This window comes from Peromyscus californicus, unplaced genomic scaffold (genome assembly GCF_007827085.1).
Source record: "Peromyscus californicus insignis strain IS unplaced genomic scaffold, ASM782708v3 Scaffold_6__1_contigs__length_162567912, whole genome shotgun sequence".
NCBI lineage: Eukaryota > Metazoa > Chordata > Mammalia > Rodentia > Cricetidae > Peromyscus > Peromyscus californicus.
This window is the reverse complement of record NW_026294584.1, coordinates 18,780,423-18,806,231: the sequence shown is the minus strand read 5'-3', so window position 1 is coordinate 18,806,231 and position 25,809 is coordinate 18,780,423. Positions and strand designations below refer to the sequence as shown.

At 37.4% G+C, this 25,809-nt stretch overlaps 1 long non-coding RNA gene across 1 annotated transcript in view; it reads right to left on the bottom strand.

Annotated features, from left to right (window-relative positions):
* Positions 1–2,232: 2,232 nt before the first annotated feature.
* LOC128099908 (uncharacterized) overlaps positions 2,233–25,809 on the bottom strand; it is a 36,115-nt gene continuing 12,538 nt past the window's right edge. The window contains exons 2-4 of the long non-coding RNA XR_008214597.1: positions 12,518–12,545; positions 3,411–3,451; positions 2,233–2,691 (exon numbers count right to left, since the gene is read on the bottom strand). This is a non-coding gene — a long non-coding RNA (uncharacterized LOC128099908). The remainder of the gene's footprint in view (positions 2,692–3,410; positions 3,452–12,517; positions 12,546–25,809) is intronic.

Below are 25,809 nucleotides of genomic sequence, written 5' to 3'. Positions count from 1 at the left end.
CGTGAGATCAGAATAGAAAGAGAACTTTATTGAGTTCACTATAGGGAAACAGTAGGCAGAACAGCAGTAGAACTGTACGCAATGCACCAGTGGACTATGGTTCCTTTTCTGGAGGAAAAAAACCTTGCTTTGTGTTCTGCTCTACTATAAAAGACTATCATGGCACTTCCGAATGCTTGATGTTTGACTGGTTAGGACCTGGGGTTAGGACATCTCTTTGACATGACAACATGGTTGATTTTGATTAATTGATTGATTGATTCAAATGATAGGATGAGGCCTTCAAGAGACTGTTTGACATGCTGTAGTACCCCCAAAGTTGTTTATGCCCCCACATTCCTCCATGACAAAACAACAATGGCCAACCTTAGACATTGGAACAAAGATCTCTTCTTCTAGAAGTTCTCATATTCAATGGGGTAATATCAATGTCCCCACCTACCATTGCTAACCTGCCATGGGACATCAGGGAACAATGAAGGAAGAGAAGTTGATTAAAATTCACTAGCATAAACACCTGGCAGCCTGTCCTAAAGGTCCTATGGGTCATGACCTGTTTCATAGTATTGTCTGGATGCATGTTGAAGCAGCATCTGGACTGGAAATATTGGGTCCTGAATAACAAACTTGACAAGTAAGTTACAATCCAGGGGTTACTCAGGAGTGCCAGTCTCAAAACCAGCCATTTTTGTGAAAGTGTTTCTTTCTTTATTCTCCCCTCCCAATCTCTTATTCTCTCTCTCCTTCCTACCTCTTATCTATCTCTATCTCTGTATCTATGTTTATCTCTCTCAAATTCCATCAGTCTGGATTCAGTCTTGTTACCATGTCCTGAACTGCCCCCAGCTTGCTTGTAGATATAGCACATCTCCTCTAGAAACAGTCAGCAGTTGGTAAATCATGACCATGTTGGTTTGGGAGGGATACAGACACTAATTGATCAATTTGATCCTGTACGACCTCAAAAGCATCTGAGATGGAGTCACAACATACCACTAGTGCAACAGAAAGGTGATGATAGGCACAGGATGCACAAACAAGACCAGCTGTCCCTATACAAAGTCCCACACTTTTTTCACCCACCTTACAAATAAAATAATTAATTGAATCACTTGTTTTGGTTAGCTGAGTAAAAGAGAGGAATTATGACCAATTGATTGGCAGAAACAACTTAGATGTCTGGTGTAATATAAGTTGGGGTGCCGGTGTCAATTCATTTGACAAGAAGGTAAAATTTTGCATTGGTCCACAGAAAAACAAAAAAACCTTCAGAGTTGGGCAGGTGTTAAATTCAAGCAGAAAAGCTGACTGGGGGGCCAAAGGATTTTTATGTGGTTTCAAAAGTAAATGAAAGACATAATAATAAGCTAGTGTTGCCCTGGTAAAGGGCTGCATAGGCTATGTCTGTGGGACAGCCAATAATGGGTTGTGTTTTCACAGAAAGAGAGAATTGACTGAGAATTGATTGGGATCTAAATGTGCTCAGTATTACAGATCCTCAACAGCGTGCTTTGTAAGCAATTGTTCAAGGACTTGGAAGTTTTACTGTCTTACCATTGTGATATGACCAGGTAGAATTTCAGTGGAGATGGGAATTTTTTTTCAGCTGTCCCTCACCTTGAGGTAAGCAGGACATAATACTTTGAGGTTGTCCTGGAATTGACTATTGTTAACTTATATATTCATAGGACCAGCAGCTGTACAGAGGGTATTAGGAAGACTATCTAGAATAGAGAAATTTTCTCTGTCCTCTACCTTAATACATTTTAAAGCTTGAAGGTCAAGCTTAACATGGGAAAGAATTGGGTCACAAAGGGATATGTGGCTGAGAGATAATGTTGAACAGTCATATTTTAAAAGTTATTAGGTTATTTGATTGGACTCCTAAGGCCATTTTATTTGATCAGAATTAAAGAATCTATTTTAGTAAGGGTATGAGTTTGTGATAAGTCATATCCATTTAAAGGGTGCAGCTGTGTATTCCTATCCCTGTCAGTTGGGAGGCAGAGATAGACAACACCAGTAACCACTTGCTTAAGAAAACCATTAGATTTTTTTTAGGAGTTTATGAGATACCTTGAGTAACAAGATGTCAGAGAAGTTTAGGGGCGTTGTAAAGCCTAGATAGAGTTAGCCCAAGGAGCAAAATGATTATTAGAAGTAACTTAGAAACACAGGAAAGAAGTCAGACGATTAGCACTAGTAGAAAAAATGATCACACAGACACCAGGATTAAGATCCACTTTTATTTGAGAGACATAATAGTATATTTTTACGGAAGTTCCAGAAACTGCATTACCTCATCCCAAGTGAAATCCATGAGATCACCTTGGAGAAAGAGATCAAGAACAAAATCTGTAAGTTGGGTACTGGTGATCTCTTGGGTGTTAGAAGGAAAATATGCGGGAAGATTTCGGAGGATAATATCAAAAAAGTGGTGAGCATGATGGATGGGGCTTGAAGTCGGGTTCATGAGTTTATGAGTGTTGGTAACTGGTATTCGTAACGCCTGGAGTCTTCTGGAACAATAAATGCAGGTCACAGGCAGGCTCAAGACTGGTGTAGGCTGTTGAATCTTCAGCTGGCAGAGAAGAGATGAATGCAGAAAGTGGGAAATCTCTGAACTGTCACTGAAGGGAATCAGAGAACTTGGTGGAAGTTGGTTCAGATGGTCTTCGGAAGCCTCTCATCCTGTGGAAGAACCTTGAGATATTACTTAATCCCCCAATCTCAGCTGTTAAGGAGAGTTTTTCCTGTAGTGAGGAGGAATCTGGTTAAGGATTGCCCTCGGTGTCTACTTGATCATGTTCCTGAAAGTATTGTCTTAGTTCAATTCACTACACAATATCACTTCCAACCATTGTCCTGCTCATTGGGATAGGCCTCACTTTTGGCACTAACGGCCTTGATGGTTAGTCCCAGAGATGTCACACACAGCACAAGCTAATGCTCTTCACAGTTCAATAAAAGGTCTGTCTCAAGAAATGTCCTTTCATATAGGACTCTAAAAAGACTGAGCTATGCTTATTTAGGGATGAATATATGACCTGAGAAATGCCACTGTGAGAAGTGTTGTCCAGGACCATTGGGTAGGGTAAGGAGCTCTTTAATATTCGGTATCTCAAAAAGGACATGAAACCCTGAATATGAGGGACCTCTAACCACTTAGAAAGGGTTTTTACAGAACACACCAAGCTGTGAAGTAGTATTCAGTTGAGAGTACTATTCATGGGCCATACATAGATCTTGGTCTGAGAGCTTGCTTTGTGCTTTAATCACATAACAGAAGAACATGAGGCATTTCATGTCAGACATTGTAAGTGTCTGCAAGGGATCTCTTGGTCCGAGGACCAACAGTGGGAGGTAAGAAGGCTAGACACAGAGACTAGGTTTTCCAAGGAGAAACTCACCAATCTTGTGTCCTCGGATGGCAAACTTGGTCTCCGGAGGGCTAGCAAGAAGAGAAAGGGAAAGTGAGTGCAGAATATAGAAAAACATCCACTGTAACAGATGCAAATTCACCCAAGACAATGTGCCACTGCCTGCTGGGTTACATTTGGGGAACTGGGATTGAAATGAGAAACAAAAACATTCCTTTCTCCCCCGTGTGTGCTAGGTAGTCAGGCCACTTTGACCTAGCCATTCTTATCTCACTAAAGAGTTGTCATATTTTTGTCAGAAATTCTCAGTGTCCAGGGAAGGAAAGTGCTTCTGCAAACAGGTCTGTAACTGAAGGTCTGCCTTTATGTTTGGAGCTATCTCATGGTCCCAAGAAAGACATTAAAAACTGAAATGACTTTGTTAACAATATGAACCCAGTAGCCAGTTATTGTAGCAATACACCCAATAGTTTAAGATTCATAATCTTTTAATGAGCTTATAAAATATACATGATCAGATGATAGATTATAAAATAAATATCTTTCAAATATTCTTAAAAGTTGAAATTTTTATACTCCCTTACCAAAGAGAAGCAAAATGCAAATTATCAAAATATAAATATGTCTAGGAAATCTCCCTATGTATCTAGACTTCATATTAAATAATTCATGGACCAATGAAGAAATCATATGCACACAAAAATTAGAAAACAATTTGGGCCAATAAAAATATAATACATCATGTTTTGGAGTGGAATTAAAGTAAAACATAGAAATTTTAGTTAAAATAAAAGTTAAAAATAGTCTTATATAGATAAAAAACATTTTAAATTGATGGTCTTTTCTTCATTAGAAGGGAGGGTAGCCAATTATACTCAGAGCAATGGGAGAGAAGAGAATAGTAAATATGAAAACAGAAAGCAATGCTTTGAAAATAGAGGACTCAAATGTGGCTCAGTACTCAGATATATGCCTAGCCTGCTTGAAGCCCTGGGCTGATGCCCACTACTGAATGGGCTAAGGGCAAAGTTGCACAAGTGTAATCCCAATGCTTGGAAGGTAGAGACAGAAGATGTTCCTCAAGGTTATCTTTGGCTACACAGCAAGTTGGAAGCCAACTTGAACTTGCTCTCAAAAGACCAAAACATGACAAATAAAAAGAAATGTTCAGTGCAAATGTATCATTTGCACACAGATCAAACTGTGCCTGCACTTGAGAGGTTGCTTTCACTTGGATGGTGATCTCACTCTGCTATCGATACAAACAAAGGTAAAATGAGTTGCAAAGATGGTCTGGTCAAACTTGTGGCCACCATATCAGTTGCTTTCTTAAACTGGTGGGCCTGGTGGCTTTGTGTCTTTCTGATTGCTTGTTGCATGAAGGGCAGCAGCTTGCCTCTTTTCTGACAGTTCTCTGACTCAGGATTTGGACTTTTGAGCTAATGAGCTTTAGATGAGCTCCTGGGCTTAAGCCAGTTTTATAACAGGGTGGAAGTCTTGGAACCCTTGGGCGAGAGAAGAGAATGAGTAGTGCTTTGGCAAGGTCTTGAATCTTTAAGGACCAGATGGCATCCTGTGGCAGGCCAAATTGCAAGCTAGACTCAAGAATCTTGACCACTCTGAGACCTGTTCTGCATAATGCCTGGAATTTCGAATATGACAGCTTTTACCCCAGTGGCTAGGCGAGATTGTAGGTAGAGTTATTCTTAAAGCAGAAGCCTATTTAGATGAACCTGATCAAACCACATGTATGCTTGTTTAAAAGGAGAGAATGTCCCTTACTGAGTAAAGAAGCAGTCAGAGTTTCCAAAGCAGGGTCTGATAGGCGCTGGTGGCCTGGTGACTGTGTGGAGCATTTGAAAAGGAATGAAGCCGGCCTCTAATTGCTGAGAGCGGCCCCATACTGACAACCACCACGGAAATGAGGAACTTAGCACTCCAAACATAAGAGAATACATTCTGCCCAGACCCTGAAGTATTCGGAGACTGATTTTTCTCTTGAGTCTGTAGTCAAAAATGTAATTTCACTGAAACTGGACCTTGACCAGGGAACCCAGAGAATTCAGCCATGCCATAATAAATTTAGATCCCACAAAACTCTGCAATATTTATTGATCAACATAATTGGTGAAACTTAGTGAATATTCTGATAGAAAATTAATATAGAGCCCTAAAGTATTAACAAATCAACTTTTTTAAAAGTTGATTTGTTAATACTTTAGGGCTCTATATTATTGCCATATATAAACTGTGAATGTAGAAGGAATTACTGGCTCAACTCAAGTTCACATCCAGCCCAGGAACAACCCACGGAGCTTCAGTAGTCTTGCAAGGTGTCTGAGGAATTAAACCAATTTATCATGGAGCCCTACTTTTCTACTTTTCTTTGGTTATTAGTTCCTCACTTTACTTCCTGGGAAGAGTCCACTTTTCATTCTGCTCTTTAAAAAGTAAAAAGAATAATACATTGCCAATAAATAACATAATATTATGCCATGGCCAAGAGAAATTCAGCTGGCATATGCTCAGTTTGCATTAGAAAAGGAAAAATTAACATAATTTTTCACATTAACAGACTAAAGAAAGTCTCAACACTGAGAAGGAAAAGTAAACACTAAGTCCCACACTGAAGAAGAAGAAGCTTTTGCAATTGATTGCTCCTGGGAAGGGGAAAATTAGTTTTCCCCAATGGCCTCTCACCGGGTCTATCAACCACACCCTGGGGCAGGTTCCATGCCCAGGAGAAGTTGGCCAACACAAAATGGACTCCATATTTATGTGTGTTTTGCTTTGTTTGTGTGGGGTTTTTTTCTTGCTAGTTTTTTTGTTTGTTTGTTTTGTATTGTTTTGTTTTTGACAGAGAGAGAAATGATATGTGGGTATGGAGGTGAGGACGATATGGGAGGAGTTGGGGGAGGGGAAGAGATGTGATCAAAACACACTGTCTGAAAAACATGAAACAAAGAAGAAAAGCTATCAGATCATTCCAATTAAAGTTTTAAAATAACAAAATTTAACATTCACTTGTGATCCTATCACAAACCTGTGGAAGAGCAAAAAATAGAAGGGCATTTCTTATTGTGAACATGTACACAAACATGTACACAAACCTAAAGTCAGTGTCATGCTTAACAGCAAATACTAGAGAGAATATTAGCCCACTAAAGTGGAGAACCAGACAAGCCTAAGCTCTGACTAAATATTCCACTGCAATAGGCAAATAAAAATAGATGAAAGGAATGTAGCTAACAAATAGAAGACTATTCCTATCTAATTGTAGACATCATTGTTTATATAGAAAATCCTTTAAAAAATCTAATTAAAAGGTAATTGGAACTAAATACCGAGTTTAACATAGTTGTAGAATATAAGTGCAGTCAGTCTGATCATAATTTTATGAGGAATAGATTTGTAAGGTTGGATCCATATCTAAGAATTGATCAAACTAAGACATAGTTGAACCTGTCATGCCAACTGTCTTCAAGATCAATACTGATCTCTACATTATTGCCATATATAAACTGTGAATGTAGAAGGAATTACTGGCTCAACTCAAGTTCACATCCAGCCCAGGAACAACCCACGGAGCTTCAGTGGTCTTGCAAGGTGTCTGAGGAATTAAACCAATTTATCATGGAGCCCTACTTTTCTACTTTTCTTTGGTTATTAGTTCCTCACTTTACTTCCTGGGAAGAGTCCACTTTTCATTCTGCTCCTTTGAAGCTCATGAATAATGTTATTTCTGAAGTTTTCCTATATCCAGTTTCCAAAGGCAAAACTTACAGAGGTGGCAGAGCTTATCTATGATGAGTTAACAGCAAGAATGTAAAAATCCAGAGAAGGAAAATTGGTGGACTCAAACAGTCACATGAGAAGAAACAATAGCGTAACAGGAAATCCTGTGACGAAAATCATATTCTAATCTATTATGCATCCACTGACATTTGAAAGCTTTCATAATGAATGGATGCCTTTAAACAAGCACTCTGTGGCAAATTTTGGTTTATTTCTATATGATTACAGTTAATTACTATAATTTGAATGAATCAGAAGTATAAGTGTTAAATGGCTGGTGGACACACTGTACTTGTGTGGGCATTTAAAATGCTTAGACAAAAGTGTGATTTGGGTTTATTATTTTATTAAGCCAGTTCCCACACCGTCACATGGAACTCTAGAATGCAACAATTGGTCATCAACCAAGAGGAGTGAAATGACATACTCCACATATTTAACAGAGAAGAATTCTGAATAGCCTCTAACTTCCTACTTTTAAGTAGTGCCCTTTGCTCACGCTGTTAGAAAGAGAAGCAAACAGTCTCAGAGCCAGGGAGGCAAGATGCTCTTCCGAAATAGCTTTTTCCAAATTAGACAGAAATTGTAAAGGATCCTTCTAGAAAACTGAGAACAAGCCAGGGAATGGCAGTGGGAGAGAGGTGATCTAATGATACCCCAAACGGAAGAGACTCAGATAATGTTCTTCATGGTCACTACCTGCTGGTAGATATGTAGTGTTGCTACACAGAGATGGATACAGAGGAGAAACTGAAAAGTCAGAACATACTGAAAAGATAAAAATGTTATTTAGAAATGTTTGGGTGAGGGTGAATAGACTTGAGAGCAAATTGGATACACTGTATGCCTTCAAGAACTTTCCTAACAAAGTTCTAAGTTTGACATGAAGCAATTGTCATATCTTTTTTAAAAAAAAACTTGGTTGTATTGATTTGTTGAGACAAGGTCTTTTTTATTCTGCAGTATGGTCTAGTCTGATCTTCTGCTTCAGCCTTCCAGCTCCTGGGAATGCAGCTATGTGCCACCACATCCAACTTTCTAAGTTATTCATTCGCATGCTGATGGCAATGCTTCTCAAAGGATATTATTTTATGTTCCCATCCACTCTAGGCAACTCTTAGAGACTTCCATCTCCATTAGAATTCTCTACAGATTTTCAGAAAAAGACAATATTATTAATGGTTATCTCAAGCACTACACTCATAACGGCTGCAGAAAAAAGAGAGAAAAAGAAAAGAAAGAAAGAAAATGGAAAAAAAACCTACAGCACGGAGGCCAAAGCTACAAAGTCTTCTATAATAATGTAGCCAAAGATAGACTGGGAGACACTTTCTAACCCAAAGAAACCTAAGTATAGCTCCTTACAAGTAAATGAATCAATGCTTGTTATAGTCAGGACTTTTGCTAATCAGCATGGTGTGTTCCTAACTATACCCTGAATAAGTAAATGTGAAATAATGAAGGAACATAATCTTCCTGATGCTCCATGGTGAGAAAATGCCACCCTAGTGGCTTCTGCTGCTTCCTTCTCTGCTTTCAAGATGTGAAAACCCTGCTACCTATTCACCATCTAATGGTAGAATTAGAAACAGCTGAGAATGACTAATAATCTAGATAAGAAGGTTGACGTTTTTAGGTGCTGGCAAAGAGAAGCAGTGATATGGAAGCTATGTTACTGATAATCAAAGCCAGAAGATGAAAGCATGATAAGTAAAATGCATGTGAACCTGACTATGCATCACCCTGCAGACCTTTGAGGAATATAAACTTCAAGTAGACTTCTGGAATATTCTGCAAATATTTTCATGTGCTTAACAGAATATGATAATTTCATAGTGATATTTAACAGTAGAATGATTACAATTATGAAGCTACTGTTTAGTCAGCTTTCTGTTGCTATGACCAAACACTTGAGACAATCCATTTAAAAGGGAAAGATTCGTGTTGGCTCATACATTCAGATATTTCAGTCCAGTAACTGACCTCATCGCCCAGAGCCTGTAATGAGAAAGAACAAGTCTGCAAAAACATAAGAGAACAATCATTTCCTGGCGACAAGGAAAAAAAAAAAAAACAGGAGGGTCAGGGTCCCAATATCTCCTCAACAGTATACTTCCGACAACTTAATTTCCTCCTTCCTCCTTCTCATCTCTTAATAATTCCACAACCTCACAGAAGAACTCCATGCTTGTGACAATGCATTTAGTATATGGGCCTTTGGGAGACACATACCCATCCACAAAAGGCACAGAGAAGGAAAAGACAAGTTAGTGGAGAGGTCCTAGGCACAGAGCCCGGAGAAGTGATGCGGAGCAATAGGAAAATGAAGTTCATGGGTCTTATTATTTTAGGAAATGAGAAACTGAGAAGGCTTTAAATTAAGGATTTGAGTACTATAAAATAAAATAGGAAAGTCTCAAGAATATGTTTAAAAATCAAAGACCAAAGCAGAAGCTCAGCTACTCGAGGGAAGAAGATAAAGTCAGATCACAGAGGGCAACAACATTGACTACACCTCCAGCATTACATATATAAATCCACAAGCACAGAGTGGAGAATGAGCCCTTAGTCAATGGTGTAACAAAATATAAAAGGAGTAAAATAGGGTAACCACACTCAAAAGTGCCTGACTGTACCTTGGGGATTTTTATCTCTATTCCTTTGCATCTAGGATATCAACAATCTTTAAATCAACCTTAGTGATTACAGAGTATCACTGCTCAAATTCTCTACCAAATTGCTCTTTCCTAGGACATCATCTCTAAAGTGTTTCAATGAATTAACAGAAATGCCCAAGAAATACACATATGTGCCCCTTGCTGGAGGCATGAAACTTCAGTATTCCAATTCATATCATATTTACATTTGGATTTTTTGTTTGTTTTGCTGAAATATTCACCTCCAAACATTTTAGTAAGTAGCTCTGGTTGTTACTGAAGCCCTGCTATATGTCACCAAGGAAACAGCCTTGGTTGAAAACCCTTTTCAAGTAAAAGTAAATCATACTTTGTTTTCTAGAAGTATCAGTGTTATAAATAAATTTGGACAAATTCACTTCCCAGTGCCCCCTTCTTCCCTTCTCTCACTACACGCTATGACTACTTGGAATATTCTCTGGAAAACTACATAATATGTAGTTGTGGTGGACATTGATGTCCACTGGTTTAAGGCAACTCCTCAAGAATCTTTTGAATATACTGTGCCAATAAACAAACTATTAGAGACTTTTGACATTTCAACATAACTTTCTGTTTTAAAAGAAAACTCTCTCTTTGTCCTAGCTTACAAGTAGATCCACTGAGACAAGTGTTCAGAGAAAAAAAATAATAAATATGTGTTGGCCAATTGTGAAGTTAGAGAATTGTTTGCCAGACTGTGGGATAAGAGGAAACAACACCTGCCTTAAACCTCTAACATGCTTCAACATTTGTTCATAGTCAAGGTGTACTAAAGCCAGAAAATGAGAACTATTTTGACAAATGCTGGGCTTGTTGAATTAAATACTCAATAGAATGTTATGTAAAAGTGGTTTTAACTCTTTCAGAAGCATCTGCTCTTCACTTCCTTGACTTATTCAGGGTTGAAGGCCAATAGATAAAAAAATCACAACGAATTCTCTGCAATGAACATTTTGAGAAACTGTGAAAATGTGTTTGTAGTCATAGTGTTACTAACTGATTGATGCTACTCATGAAATTTGTTGCTGTGGAGCAAAGATTTCTGGAATTTGTGTGATGGATTCCTTTCATGATGCAGTCAATGAAACAGGAGGCCTGCTTGTGGGAGATACTAAGATGTGAGCTCCATGCAGTGGATAAATATCTGTGCATTCACAATATTTCCTTCCTATTTGCTTTACAAATGGAGACCAGCTCTCATGAGTCTCAAGAAGCAAAAATGAAAATTCTAATGTTCTTCAATGAATACTCAACTTTTAGGTAGAGAATTGTTCCAACTAAGATATTAAAAAATATAATGAACTTACTATTTGAAAATTCCATACAATGTAGTTTGATCATGTTCACAACTTTCCCCAACTCCTCCCTACCCACCCAATTTTATATTTTCTCTCTTTAGATGACAAAAACATCAAATTCATTTTGTGTTAGCCAGATACTATGGTCATGGGGCCTGCCCTGGAGTGCAGTTGATGTACCAGATATTACGCCATTGAAGAATACTGGATTTTCCTCTTCCAGTAGTAATCAAATAACAATAGCTCCCCAACTGGGGGTACCTGCCTTCCCTGCCAGATGCTGGGATTGTCTCTGTCTTGAGCTTGTGTTGGTCTTGTGCATGTTCTCATAATTTTGAGTTCATATATTTCTCCCTTGTACCTTCAAACACCATTTCCTTCAAGTCACATGTCACCTTTGCTCTTACACTCTTTCTGCTCCATATTTTACATATATCCCTGAGAAATTTGGAACACTTTTGCTTTGCAACTTTTCAGAAGTGTATCATCATCTCTGATAGTCCATTTGGCATTTTAAGGACAATACTGTCATCTTTCAAGTGTTGTTTTTTTTTGTTCATTTGCTTGCTTGTTAGTTTATATGGCACTAGTCTGTCATTCCACCTAGGATGATTCTTACTATCTTCCAGGGTAAGCTGTCATTTGTGATGGCTATTATTCCAAAGACAGAAGAATCCACAGAAGGGTTCAGTCATCTACTAAATCTATCTTTTTAAGCACCTGGGTATTAGATAGATATCCATAGGTTCACCTATGAATTCAGTGAACACACTCTTACCTAGGCTTGAGCCATTTCCCTCTGTATTGCAACTGACTTTAACATACCTTCACTCTAACAAGAGGGTTCTCACAGAATTGAAGTGTCTGAGACAAGGTCAATCACTTGTCTATTATAATAGCAACAAGCTATTCCCAAATATTAGCATTTTAAAACAACAAAGTTGTATTATATTACATAATTTCTAAGTGTCAAAAGTCCAGAAACAAAGTAGCTATGTGAATCTAGACTGGAACCTTCATGAGCTTGTAGTCAATATGTTTGTGGACTAGTCATCTAAGCATGCAATAAATGGCTATTGACATGAGATCCACATTCCTTGCCAAACATATATCCACAGAGTATGACAGCTAGCTTCCTCCAGGGCAGATGATTCAAGAGGAAGAAGTAACCCATGATATCTCTTACTTGTATACACAAACCACCATTTCTATGGTATCCTATTGTCTAGAATTAAGTCACAAAGTCTAGGTGTAATAAGGTAAGAAATTTCTGGACGTTGATGATTAACAGCTGGTCATGACTACAGATCTTCAGAATGAAATCCTAGTCCTGAACTGGAGAATCAATAATTGGTAAGATACTCACAGTACACGAGAGTCCACTGGAGTTAATCCTAAAAGAGAAAAGATACAAATGTAAGAACTTGTGGTTCATAGGACCTGACGGGAAGAAAATAAACCTGTTTTCCCTATACCTCTGTTCCTTTGACGATGAATCTTAGGTGGCCTTATCTAATACCAATAGATTATCATTATCCTATCATTGATTTTATTTTGTATTTCTCATATAATAACCACACACACACACACACACACACACACACACACACACACACACACACACACACACACACACTTTTTCTCTCCACCTGCACATGACCTTCAGGAGAAATAAGGCCTAGAATTCTTCTTAGCTGTCCATGAATATATCTATTTTCCTAAACAGAGGCACATCATTGATGTCTGCTGAGGCAAAGTTAACATGGAAAGTAAGAGTCTCAATTCACCGCACTTGAGAAAGGCTAGACAGTACTAAAAATCAAAACCAAACTCTGTCTCCTTATTTACTTTTCTATCAGCAGATGTACCTGTACAACATGGTCCTCTATTTTTTTCATCAAATTGCATGTGCAAAAAAATGTGTTGTTTCAGCTTCTAAAGATTCCATTCTTTCTCATCACTAATGATGGAAAAGATGTTTCCAATGAAACAGAAGGGAGAGTGTTTCCAAATTCTCTGTGATCATTATTGATTCCATTGCACATTTTATGAAATGGACGTGGTTAAAATTAGTGCCTTCTTTAATTAAAATGAGAGTAACTATATTCAGTCCCAATTCCCCTTTTAAAATTTGAAATATCAAAGAGAAAATTATCAATTTTCTGAAGCATTATTCTACAATTTTGTATGTTCTCAGAGAAATCCTGAATTTCCCAGTCACCAAATTTCAGAGAAGGCTTGACTTTTGATCAAGAAAACTAAATAGGAAGCATTATGTACAAGAAACCATAATTAGAAGTGGTGTCAAACCACACCAATGTATTATCATTGGGATGTTACATGTATAGGAAGATGTTATCATCATTTATATTCCCACAAAATTACTACCCAAATACAGAAAAATATAGCCAAGACCTGGAAGTTTAAGACCTATTTTTCTATAATAAAAACAGAAAAATTGAGGCCAGGAAAAAAATGGATCAGTTTTCAGTGACTATTTCATGACTTGCCTCAAAGTTTACAGAATTTTTCTAACCAATTCTCACTACTGAGAAAATCTTCCTCCCTCACACTGTCATTTCACCTGTCAATGTTATTAATCCCATTTATGAATAATATTCTATCCTAATAAGCTTCACAGGTCATAAACTTAGGTGCTGTTTACTGACAAGTCTGTCTTTTCTTTTTGTCTCCTATAAACCATCCTGAGAGTAGAATTGTAGCAATATAATTTGCTTTTTCTAAATTTCTAATTTGCATTGCTAAAGTTTATTCTGTAGCCCTCATGAAAAATTGTAATTAACCGTTTCATGGGTTGAGTTCTTTTCCAAATAGTTTGTAGTAAGAGTGAAAGCATGATACTAAAAATATAATAACACAGTGTGGGCTCCACCCTGTCACAATGGATACTGTGAATGAGAAAAATGATAGCCACAGATAATGTATCTGAATCTGTGCCTACTAAGGAACCATATACCTTGATATTGGGTATCACTAGAACTTGAGAATAATGAGGAAGTTATGGTACTTTACAATATCTTAGTCAGCTATGGTGATGCATGCACTTGTAATCCTAATACTCCAGAGGATAAGGCAGGATGCCAGTTTGAGGCCAGCCTAGGCTATATTGCAAGATCCTGTTTCAAAAAAGAAAACAAATATTTTATCAAAGCTAAAATAATGTGGGCTAATGTTAATGGAAGTCACCAACTTCCTTTTCTTCTCCTACCAAGAAAATGATTAAAAGAATATTGGGATACTGATACCTGGTACTGAGAACACAGGAAATGCTATATAATCACCATAGAAAAATAGAAATTTTTTTTCTTTTTCTTTTAAGTTTGCATTAAAAGATTTTATTTTGGAGGCAATGCATATATCAATGAATTCATGTCCCACATCAGTAATCACTCCTCTGTCAGATAGCAGGATTTACAGAGAGATGAGTTTCATATGAAAACTGATGCAGATTTACTACTTGAAACAGATAAGTTGGAGCCATATCTAACTGTGTAAAGGAGCCACCCTGATGGAGGGGCCCATTAATGTCCCCTCACACTGCATCGGGTGTTTAGTAATTCTGAAAATCTGTTCCTATTTTAAAATGGAAAAAGCGTGGTGACGACAGAGAAATGAGATGTATTTGGAAGTTCAGAAATGAAAACGCTCCAAGCTTTCCTTTATGTACCCACAATAAAAAATAAAGAATTCTATACATTTTTAAAGTATTTTTAAATTACATGACAAAAGCTGATATTCTTTCCTCTTCTCATTGAGTCATTTTTAACTTGATATGATTTTCATCTTAGTTTGAATTGCTTTTCTTTTAAGAAGCTGGTATCAGAACCCATCTGTAGGTTGTATTCTTCAATTTAGGAAACACTGTGAAATTAATTTCAAAATGTAGATACTAGATTTAAGTAAGAGCAAAAGCCAAGAAAGAGGACTCTTCTCCAAAGATACTACGTTCTTCAGAAAAAGGAAATGTTCTCTTTCTTCTAGGATAAAACTCACTAAGCCAGGGAAAACTGGAAGCTGTGTCAGACACAAGACATGTGCAACTACATGTTATTAAGCCATACCTAAAGGTTGATATCAGAAGACCAACATGTCACAATATTATGTGAGTCTTTGTTATGTATTTGGATTCCCCTTCACACTTCCTGAGGTGGAGTTATGAATTGAATGCAGAAGGACTGAAGGAGTAGTTATCTCTTTGCCTGGAATAAGGCCTTGAGGGACAACACAGGGACATCTTTAAAGTTGTAAGATGCCCATATGAACTTAACATTGTGGCAATATTACTCACCTGGTGATCAATATCGGTATCAGCTAGGATGGGTGTCTGTGTGGGTTGCTGAGAGTGAATAAAAGGTCCCATGAAGGATAAGCCAATCAGGACGCACTATCTTTACACTAAAATTATGTAGAATGCTTTCCTACTGACTAAATAGATTCACATTTATTTCATTTGAATTTGCAGTTTGTTTTGTGTGTGTTTTTCTATACCTATTTTGCTATCTTCTTTTGGCATCAACTCTCAAACAATTTTTCCTTGTTTTGTAATGATATACATATGTATATATTCTTTTAAATTACAAATTTAAATTGACTGGTCCCTGAAAACTAACAGAAGAAAAAAATACACAGCAGACAACATTATCCTTTTCTTACTAAAGAAAATGCAACAAAATACAATGAAGAGGAGATTTTTTTTCCTCACTTAAAACATTTTTTCTTGGAAAAACATTATGTGTAAGGTCAGTGCAAGGATTTATTGGCATACCTCAGTTGATGTGATCCATTACCTAGCATTATGCATTATCTGTCTCCATACTATATTCTAGTAAAAGGGGAAATAGAAGGATCACTTTTTAAGGCCACATTATCTTATTCAAGCTTTGGAAGTGTTCATGCATATTGAAGAGAGAATTTAGAATCCCTAAAGTTTTAATGCACCCACATTAAATAAAGAAGAATCTCTATTGTTTCTAGTGGATTTAAAGTGGGAAGAAGAAAGACAAAAATACAAAGAAAGAAAATTCAATAACACATGCCACACTGACCTTAATACAGAACATGTCTACTTATTCTTAAAAAGCACATTTTGATACACCCTGAAAAATTATATGCAACAAAACACATATACAAATACTAGGATCATCTCACTGCAGCCCTATTTTCTTTTTTGACATAAAAGGAAGATGTATAAAAAGGTGTATATATATATTTTATATATATATATATATATATACATGTAAATATACAAAAGGAATATGCCTTTATTACCAAGTAAAAGATAGTGACAGGTTATTTGCTGTTTTTGCCTTTGTACAGACTAAGATAGAAATATGACTTATTTTGGATTTAAACTTTTATATTTAATAAGACTAATTTGGTTAAATCTACTTACATTTTACCTACTTATTTGACAATTAACATTTACATCATTTCATGCCCCATTTGCATCATGCATTATAATGAAAGCTACTTTAAGCTATAATAATACTAGGTAGGTTTGTGTGTATAAGTAATCCGGGTAAGAAAAATAGTTTAACACAAACTGGGCTTTAAATGTCTATGCTGCTGGACTACAGGTGCAAAAGCTTGTGGTAGCACTGGTTTGTTTTTTATTTTGTTTTGTTTTTAGAATAAAATAAGCAAATTTAGTCAAAGATAGCATTAACAATTGTAATAGTGATGAAGTTAAATACTCTCAAAAGAAAACCTGGGAGTCTGAGAGTAAGCTGGAAGCTGAGAAAGCTTAATTATTTCAATCCCAAAAAAAGGGGGGAGTTGAATGGCATGGTGAGGGGCTGTATTTGGACTAATACCATTATGATATTCACTCTAAGCATGCATCAACTGTTGTGTGATAAATTTAGCAAGCAGCTACACACCTGGAAACAGATATTTAGAGAAAAGTTACCATATACACACAATCTGAGTAGGACGAACTTTTTGGTTTAAAACTTTAAAATTAAGTTCAGCTTTTGACACTGAAAAGATTGGACATCCAAGTAATTCTTGGAGTTGAAGTTTAGAAGACCACTTAAAATTTTGTCAAATAGGGGCTGGAGAGATGGTATGGAGGTTAGGAGTGTGTGCTGCTGCAGCAGATCTGAGTTCTGATCCCAGACCCCACACTGGGTGATTCACAACTACCAGCCTCAGGGGGATCTGATATGGTCTTTGGGCCTCTGTGACATCTGCATGGAGTGCATACCCATACACAAATTCACATAAGTAAAAATCAATCAATCTTTTAAAAGATTTGTTGAATGAATAAGCATTTCCTGTAGGCAAAGAAATCTAGCCATGTAAAACTGTGATGTGTTTGGAGAACTATATAGAACTTATTCGTGAGTCTTCACAAGTGGCCTGAATCCTGCATGTAGCCGGAAAAGCTTCCGGAGGTAAAATTATTAGTGAAAATCAAAGGCTAGTGTTTTCCAGAGTCAGAAAATCCTCAGTCGGGGGGCAGGGGGCAAAGCATGACAGAACTGGGTGAGGCAACTGGGACATGAATGTTGATAAGTATAATTTATTTCACTGTTATTTCTTATTTTTTTTTAAAAAGTATCCCTAAGAAAGTTCATCTTCATGTTAGAAAAGGTTTTAGTAGTAAAAAACTAATGTATTCTACTAAATATTTTTCTGTGTATTCCACAAATATTTATTCAGCATCTATTATATTTTAAAGTTAGGATTTTCATTCAAAGCCCAGGAGCAGGATTCAGGGAGAGGTAAAGAGCAGGGACACAGAACATGAGCCTTGCTCAGGGGACTGACTGGTTTGTCCCCCAGGAAAGCTTTGGAGCACAGATACTGGCATCAGAGACATGACAGATTCCCTTAGGTGTCCAAAGCTTTATAAGGAAAACCAGGGGACAGTTTTTCTCATCACTGTGATTAAGCATCTTGCAAAAAGCAACTGGAGGAAACAAGGCTTCCATTGTGTTTACAGATTGCAAAGGTACAGTGCATCTCCCTGGAGAAAGCATGACAGTGAGGGTGGAAAGCTGCTCTTACATCTGGTTATTCAGTCTGAGCTCCTAGTGCTGCAGTGGTCCCACCCACTTCAGGGAGGGATTTTCATATTCATTTAACCCTCTCAGGAAACATCTTCACAGATGTTTCCTTCACAGATTGAGTGATAACCTGAGAAAGCTAAAACCATCTGTCTCTGTCTCTCTCTATCCCTCTCTCTATCTGTCTGTCTGTCTGTCTCTGTCTCTCTCTCCCTCTCTCATTTTCTCTGTTATTCTTTCCTGTGTTATTTCTCCAACATTACTATTGCTCATTGTTAATTTCGGTCTGGAGCTCAATTTTAGAATATGCTGATTAAAACACCTTCTTAGCTTGTAAATTATTTGCACAAGACAAGCAGCATTGAGAGTATAAGTTGCTGCTTTTATATTTGGTGATCTTGATCGATTCTACAGATATTTAGAGATCAGTTACATCACTTACATAGGTATTCTAGTGCTCTTCTCTTTATGTTTATGCTGACTTCTGAAACCACAAAACTTAGAATACATGAAACACTGCTCAAGTAGTTAATTCTTGCTATGGGAAAAAACTCTCCAAGCCTCTTTTAAATGCTGTGACACTGAGATTTGAAGAGTCAGGGCTGACTGGATGGCTTGTTTCTATCCCATGTGGCAACATGTAGTGGCATTTGGCTCTCCCTGTGTTTGTGGTCACCTGGCAGGCTGGCCAGGGTCTGTCCTGTCCTGGTGGCTTCATTCACGCAGGTGTAGCTGGCTAGGGCAGCTCGCAGAGGCACTAAGTCCAGCCTCGTCCACTTGGTCATTCCACCACAGCCTGTGTCACAGATTCTGGTGCTCAGTGGGACGAAGTAAGTCAGGAAGACAACCCCAGAGTCAGTATGGAAAGGGACAAAGGGCACAGATGGTTAGGGTCATGGCTCTTTGGTGCTATTAATGTAAAAATATGCCCCTGTGATGAAAATAATCTTTTTTGTGACAGTGAAGAATTTACAGCGGTCCAATGACTCTTAGTCAAAGATACACGTAAGCACATAATAAAATAACCTTGGTGAAGGAGGCTCTCATGAGTAGAGAAGAAAAAAATGCTAAAGGAGGAAAACTTGCATTATAATTCTACTTTAAGGAAAGAGTGATATGTTTATGAGTAAATAAGCCTACACCTAAGAAAGTTAATTTGCCCTGTTCTGAGGAAATATGAACTTTCTTGATAATTAAAGGGGTTAATTGCATTAATTGGCCTGAAGTACCATCCATTTCAGTGTATTTCACTGACAGGTAATTATAATTTGACAGAAAGAAGCATTGTCAAGGTAGAAAAGAGACAATATGGCAAATCCTTGACTTGCAGCGGCCCTGGTATTAATGAATGTTTTATTTTACCTGCTGAAACTCCTAGAGAGGTTATTAAAATAATGCAAAAGTATCACGATCAAAGTGTGTCCACAAAATTTTTATGGCACTTCTCTCACTTGGTGAAGTTCTACTTCCCTATCTTGAGAGTGAGCTGGATATACTGACTCACTTTTGAACAGTAGTGGTGCATGGCAAGAGTGAAGGATTGTCGGAACATATGATGCATCTTGTCTTAGCTTTGGCGTTTCCTTTTGGGTTGCACACTCCAGCTGACAGCATCAGGACACTCGGGTTGTTGTAGAGGGTCTAGTGGATTGACTGAAGCCTCCATCCAGCAAACATCAACTGATTGTCATCAAGTTCAGCCCTCCATCCAGTCAAAGTTCCCAGAGACCATGGCACTAACTTAAGAATAACCTTATGAAAAGCTCAAAAACACAACTATCCAGTCTTGCCATTCCAGCAAGAAATTGTGTGAGGAAATAAATGCTTTTGTTTGAAGTTTCTGTGCTCTATGACCACTTGTAACCCAATAATATACAATTAATATAGATGATAGCTGTCAGTATTATTAATACCAAATGCGCAAAACAGCACCAAAAACAAAACACCCTTAATGGTTCAGGTACAAATTGCTGATGTTGCTAACATCTTCCCCTAAGAGCAGGTCCACTGATCACAAATGTGAGCTTTCATGCCACAGAAGTAAGAGAAGAAAGATATGCTGGGGCTGAAGTTCAGTGGTAGGGCACTTGCACCTGGCATCTCTGAAACCTAAATTTAATCCGTGATACTACATGGATACCAAATAGAAAAAAGGAGCTTTTCTGTGATGTTCATCCTACCTACTAGAGCTTTGCATGGGGTTCTCCATCAAATCACTGGACAAGAAGAAAGTATCACTTTTGCTACAAATGTGCTTTGCTTCTTTGCATGTCTATATGAGTGTGTGTGTGTGTGTGTGTGTGTGTGTGTGTGTGTGTGTGTGTGTACACAAATGTGTGGGTGTAAGTGTGTTCATTTATCTCTTGGTATGTGCAAGCTCCAGGACTCCCTATAAATATCAAAATTTGAGGATGTTCAAGTCCCTTTTATAAGATGGCATAGTGTTTTTATACAACATATGCATTATCCTCCTGTACCCTTGAAGTCATTTTATGTTACTTATAATACTTAACACAACATAAATTATATATAAATAGTTATTATAGTGTACTACTTAGGAAAAATAAGAAAAAAGTCTGTGCATGTTCAAAATAACACAATTTTCTTTTTAAATAGTTTTAATAAGTTTTGAGTGAGCACTTAATAAGGGAACCACAACTACAGAGGGATTACTATATGCATGTGTCATACACAGAGAGACACACCACACACAGACACATGCCGCCGCCACTACCAACACCACACCTTTACCACTTCCAGAAGGTCTGAAAGATTATTGATATGATAGCTTATTCTAAGTGTCTTCTCACTTTATTGCTTTTAATATGCAAATATTATATAAAATGTTAGAAGTGTTTCCTTGAATTGGTAGATCTAGTTAAGAAGTAGATACAATGCCAACACCCTCAATTACCTGATTATCAAATTGTCAGTCAATCTAATGCCCTATAAAATGTGAAGAAATGCAAGATTATTCCAAGAAAAATTGTGCTCTAATAGCAGGAAAAATTATTTGGGTTCAAAGCAAGGCACTTTGGAATAGCAATTCAGCATCCTTTGTTCCAGTTCTGCAGGTCTGTATCCACCTCCCTTTATTGGAGAAGGCAGTTTTGCCAGAGTATGAACGGTGGAATTGGATCACAGCTGATAAACTGTGAAATAATTTAACCACTTGGAAAATGAAGAACAAAAAAAATAGTTATCATTCCCATGACAGCTTAACGAAGTCTAGTGTGTTGTGTGAAAATTACTTTAGAAAGCAAAACTGTAGCCAGTTTAATGTAGTGAGTATTACACAGCAAAAATATGCAATGATAGTCTGATCTATGCCCAATTCATTATATGATATTATTTAATTTTCACTTTAAATACCTGAAGGAGGCAGGTATTCAAAATTATTACTATTTATTAGCTAATAGTTTCAAATCATTACTACTATCTCTATTTTATGTAGAAGGAAACTGAGGCTTATAGATCTTGAGTGAATCAGTCCTGATTCCATGGGAATGTTTACTCTTAAACTACCTCACTATGGTACTACTCACAAGACAGATGACTGACCATACTGAATTATTACTAAAAACTACTACTAAATTCTTATGAAGGGTTGTGAGATTTCTCTCATAGAAATATCAAGCTGTAATGATTTCAAAGGAGAAAGTCAGAGAACGTTGTTTATTTTACTTGTATTTTCTGGGTTATCACCCTGGTAATACTCATCATTTATTTTTTGTTTCCCTTCCCCCTCTCCTCCCCCACACAATTTCCAGTCCTCTCTTTGTCCAAGTCCAGGGATGTAGAAGACATTCTTTGTGTAACCTTGAAGTGCTATTATTTCCATCTGAAATGCTGTTATTCCCATTCAAAGCACCAGATTACAATGGTCTCATGTCTAAACAATAGTATTCAGCATCCCGGAGACCATAAACTGTGTCCATTATGCTTGCAAAGGAGGCCATTGTACAGTCCTCTCTTTTACCTGCCTCCCTGAACAGATGGTTTTCCCATCCACTTCAACTGCTCTGGTACAGATGGACAAAGACAGCTCAGAGTCCTCAGTTGTGCCCAGGAATATCAGCGACATCTGCTGTTTGCCTCTGTACAATCCCCCTTAAGTACTGTTGACCAGTAGCCTGAGGGAGCTCCCCTAGTCATCTGAGTATCATTTCACCTCAACAAAATGAAAATGTGCTCTGCTCTCCTGGGACCATGAACAACATGCCATGGAGATATTTCCTATCCACGTTGTCATGATTACCAAGGTGCAGAGATCAGGGGTGCTCCTCAGCCCCAGAAAGAGCCCCTGCTCTCTCCTCACTAGACTCTACAACTCTTGATGAAAATAGCTTTTGGTAGGTCTTCTGTCACAAGGTATTGTGGGATTTCTAAGGAGTCACTAATTCTAAACCTATATTCAAATGAACATGATTTAAGAAATAAAGACTGAAAACTTCATGTGTAAAGGAAAACTGATGGAAGCAGATTAGAAATGGTGGTGAAAAATCTAAAGGATAAAAGCACAAGTTGTGGTGGAAGTCAGATAAAGTGGGACAAGTCCTACCCAGTGAGAAATACCAGGACAGATGTCTGTGAGAGCAGGTGAGGCATGTGTTCAGGTGAGTCAGGAAAGGCAACAGGTTTGAAAGAGTTTCATAAGTGAGTAATGCATTTGGACAGAGGAGTTATTTTTTTAAATGTCATGATAATAGCTCCCTAAACAATTGAGGACTTTTGCCATATTAAGTTCAATAAATGCTTTTATTTTGAATTAAATGGCCTTATAGCTTATGTTATACTGTGTTTCTGCCATTGGTAAACTGAGACCTACTTGGTTAACAGATTTAAATCCAGAAGTATGAAGTTGCAGAAATTCCCATCAGTGGCTTGGGAAAGGACTTAGTTTACTGTTAAATACTTTATATTAAGACAGCAGTGGATGGTGTACTGACCGTGGCAAGGTCAGTGATTTCCTCCCCCTGTAAATCCATCTTCTCTTGCTGTCAGTAACAGAACACAGTTGTATTTAAGTGAACAGTTCTAGCTAAAAGACCAAATTGTGCAAATTTTCTTACAAAAAGAAGGGACTCCTGTAACATGAAGTAGACAGAAGACACGTGTGAGGCTCTGGGAAAGTTTAGGTTGCCTCCAATAGCTCGAATGACATCAGAGTAGCCAGAAAAGGGGAGGCTGGGGTCCCAAGAGCCCAGTAGGTCATCACAACAGCAAAGTCACCTTGCCTACCTCTGACTTCTCCATGAGGAAATTAAGACCTGCCTTGTGTATCTTACTTTGAGATTTTCTCCGCTTGTGTGGCAAACCCTAAACATGCCCCAAATGGGGATGTTACATTGAATAATCATTAGCTTAGAATATTGTTTAATATTCAACAATACTAAGATGGAGGTGAAATGTACATTGATGCAAATTATTCAAATATTTTTAAATTAATAGATGGAGTTTATCACTAAACTTGGTCTACGAATATCAAATACTTATTTGATAGCTGAACTAGGAAGAATGGACCAGCGTTAAGTGACAACAGATAAAAATTGCCATGAATTTCTCTATGTTTCCAGGATTTTGTACCAAAAAGACAAATGATGCTTTATAAAAAATGGAAGCGTTCACATGTAACAGAAATCTAGGAAGCCATTTTAATTTCTCATTTTCACTGATGTGTATATAATTTTCTTTTAAAATACATTGCTAAGGAAAATATGCTACTCCCAAAAGTAGTATTCTTGAGAATAACTCTAATGGTAATCTGCTATACGTAAAATTAATAATAAAGGGAATGCATTGTGAAAAGGCATATGTGTTTGTTAGAAATACTTTCCAAACTAATCTTCTATTTGGTTTTCTCTCCTTTCTGGTGACTGCTGGTCAGTGCCCATAGTACACTTTCTATGTGGGGCACCCTGTAGCCTTTAAAAATTGTCTTGTGAACTAGGGAAAAGAAAATGTGATCAGTGATAAAAAGTTAGTTCAATTTCTGTCAGGGAGTGGGGAAAAGAGCCCCACACAGAAACTTCCTTGGCCTCCAAAAGAAATAAATCCATTTGAATGTCACTCTAGTCAGAAAGTGCCATTCATGCTCACTTTAGTCTGTATTAATAAGTATCAGTAATTTCCCTATCATTACCTATCTAGGATGAATCCCTCAGGCTGGAGATTCCTCAGAAGTTTAGATCACTCACTTCCCTTCTAGAGAACCTAAGTTCTGTTCCTAGCACACAAGGCAGCTTAGAACTGCCTAAAACTCCAGTTCCAAGCAATCTGACACCTTTTTCTGGCCACCTTGGACACATACAGACATACACATACCCACACAAGACCCACACAAGTACACATATGTTAAAACAGATAAATATTTTGAAAAGCAGATCACCAATATCTATCTTCAGGCCCCATTATCCTCATGTGGGTATCAAGTAGACATGAAATATGAAATTAAATATAAAACATGACCTAAAAAATTAAATATGAAATAGAAATTTCTTTCCCTGGCCAGTTCCCACCTCACAAACTCATATGCCCTCTGACATGGAAATGCCATGATCAACTGTTTCCCTGGTAACAATTATCTTCCTCTTTATTCTCTCTCTCCTCCTCTTCCTTCTCTTCTTCTGTTCCCCACTCTTCGCCATCCCCCATTATCAAATGGGTTTATTTCTGCAAAGTAAACGAAAATTCACCTCCTCCTTTCAATGGTCTTTGCCAATAATTGAAATTAACCACTGCCACACACATGTCTACCCCAGCCACTGCGTATCCTTTAACTGGATTCTGTTCTTCTGATCTCACTCCCTCTCGACTGGAGATAGCTAAAACCCAGGTCTGACAAAAATTAATCTTTCTCTCCTTTTAAAAGTCTTCAATGATAATCTCGCTCCGACGACCTTTTTATTTTCCCATCTTCTCACTTCTTTTCAATGGCCTTATACTCTACCGACATGAAGAAATTCATTTTGTTTTCAAACAAGATGTCCACGAGGCCTTTGACTTGCCAGGGACTCTACAAGGGGTGCACTCTCTACTTACCTTACCTGGTCATCGGAGCGCCATCTGTGCCTTTCTGGCACCTCCCATGTCTTGCACATCTGTCAGGACACTTATATCTTTTGATAAACTTAACTTTTTACTTCTCTTCCTATCCCTACTAGTCTGTGAGTTATTTGAGGGACTATGTTTTACATATTTTCACATCTTCAGTATGTAACACCTGCCTTTTACACAATAGATGCTTGATTTAAAGAGTTTGGAAAAAATTATCCCCTGTTTTTGTTTTATTCTCAAGATAATGACTTGGAACGTGTGAGTAGTCAAACCTGAGAGGTATTGATAATACTGTGAGATTTTTTATAACACATATTAAGTACACTACAGCCTTTAAGAGTCACCCTAAATTTTAATTAAAATGTAACCTTTTTTCAGTTAATTAAACTTGCAATTGGTAAAGTAATCCAATTTTGGCAGATAAACAGCTTTTACGCATGTATATTATATGTGCATATATTGTTAAAAGACAATGATATAATTTTTACAGCAATAGAGGTTTTGAAATTCCTTCTCTCAAAAGTATACAGCCACATTAATTTTCTAATATAGGAATGCTCCCTTAAAGGAA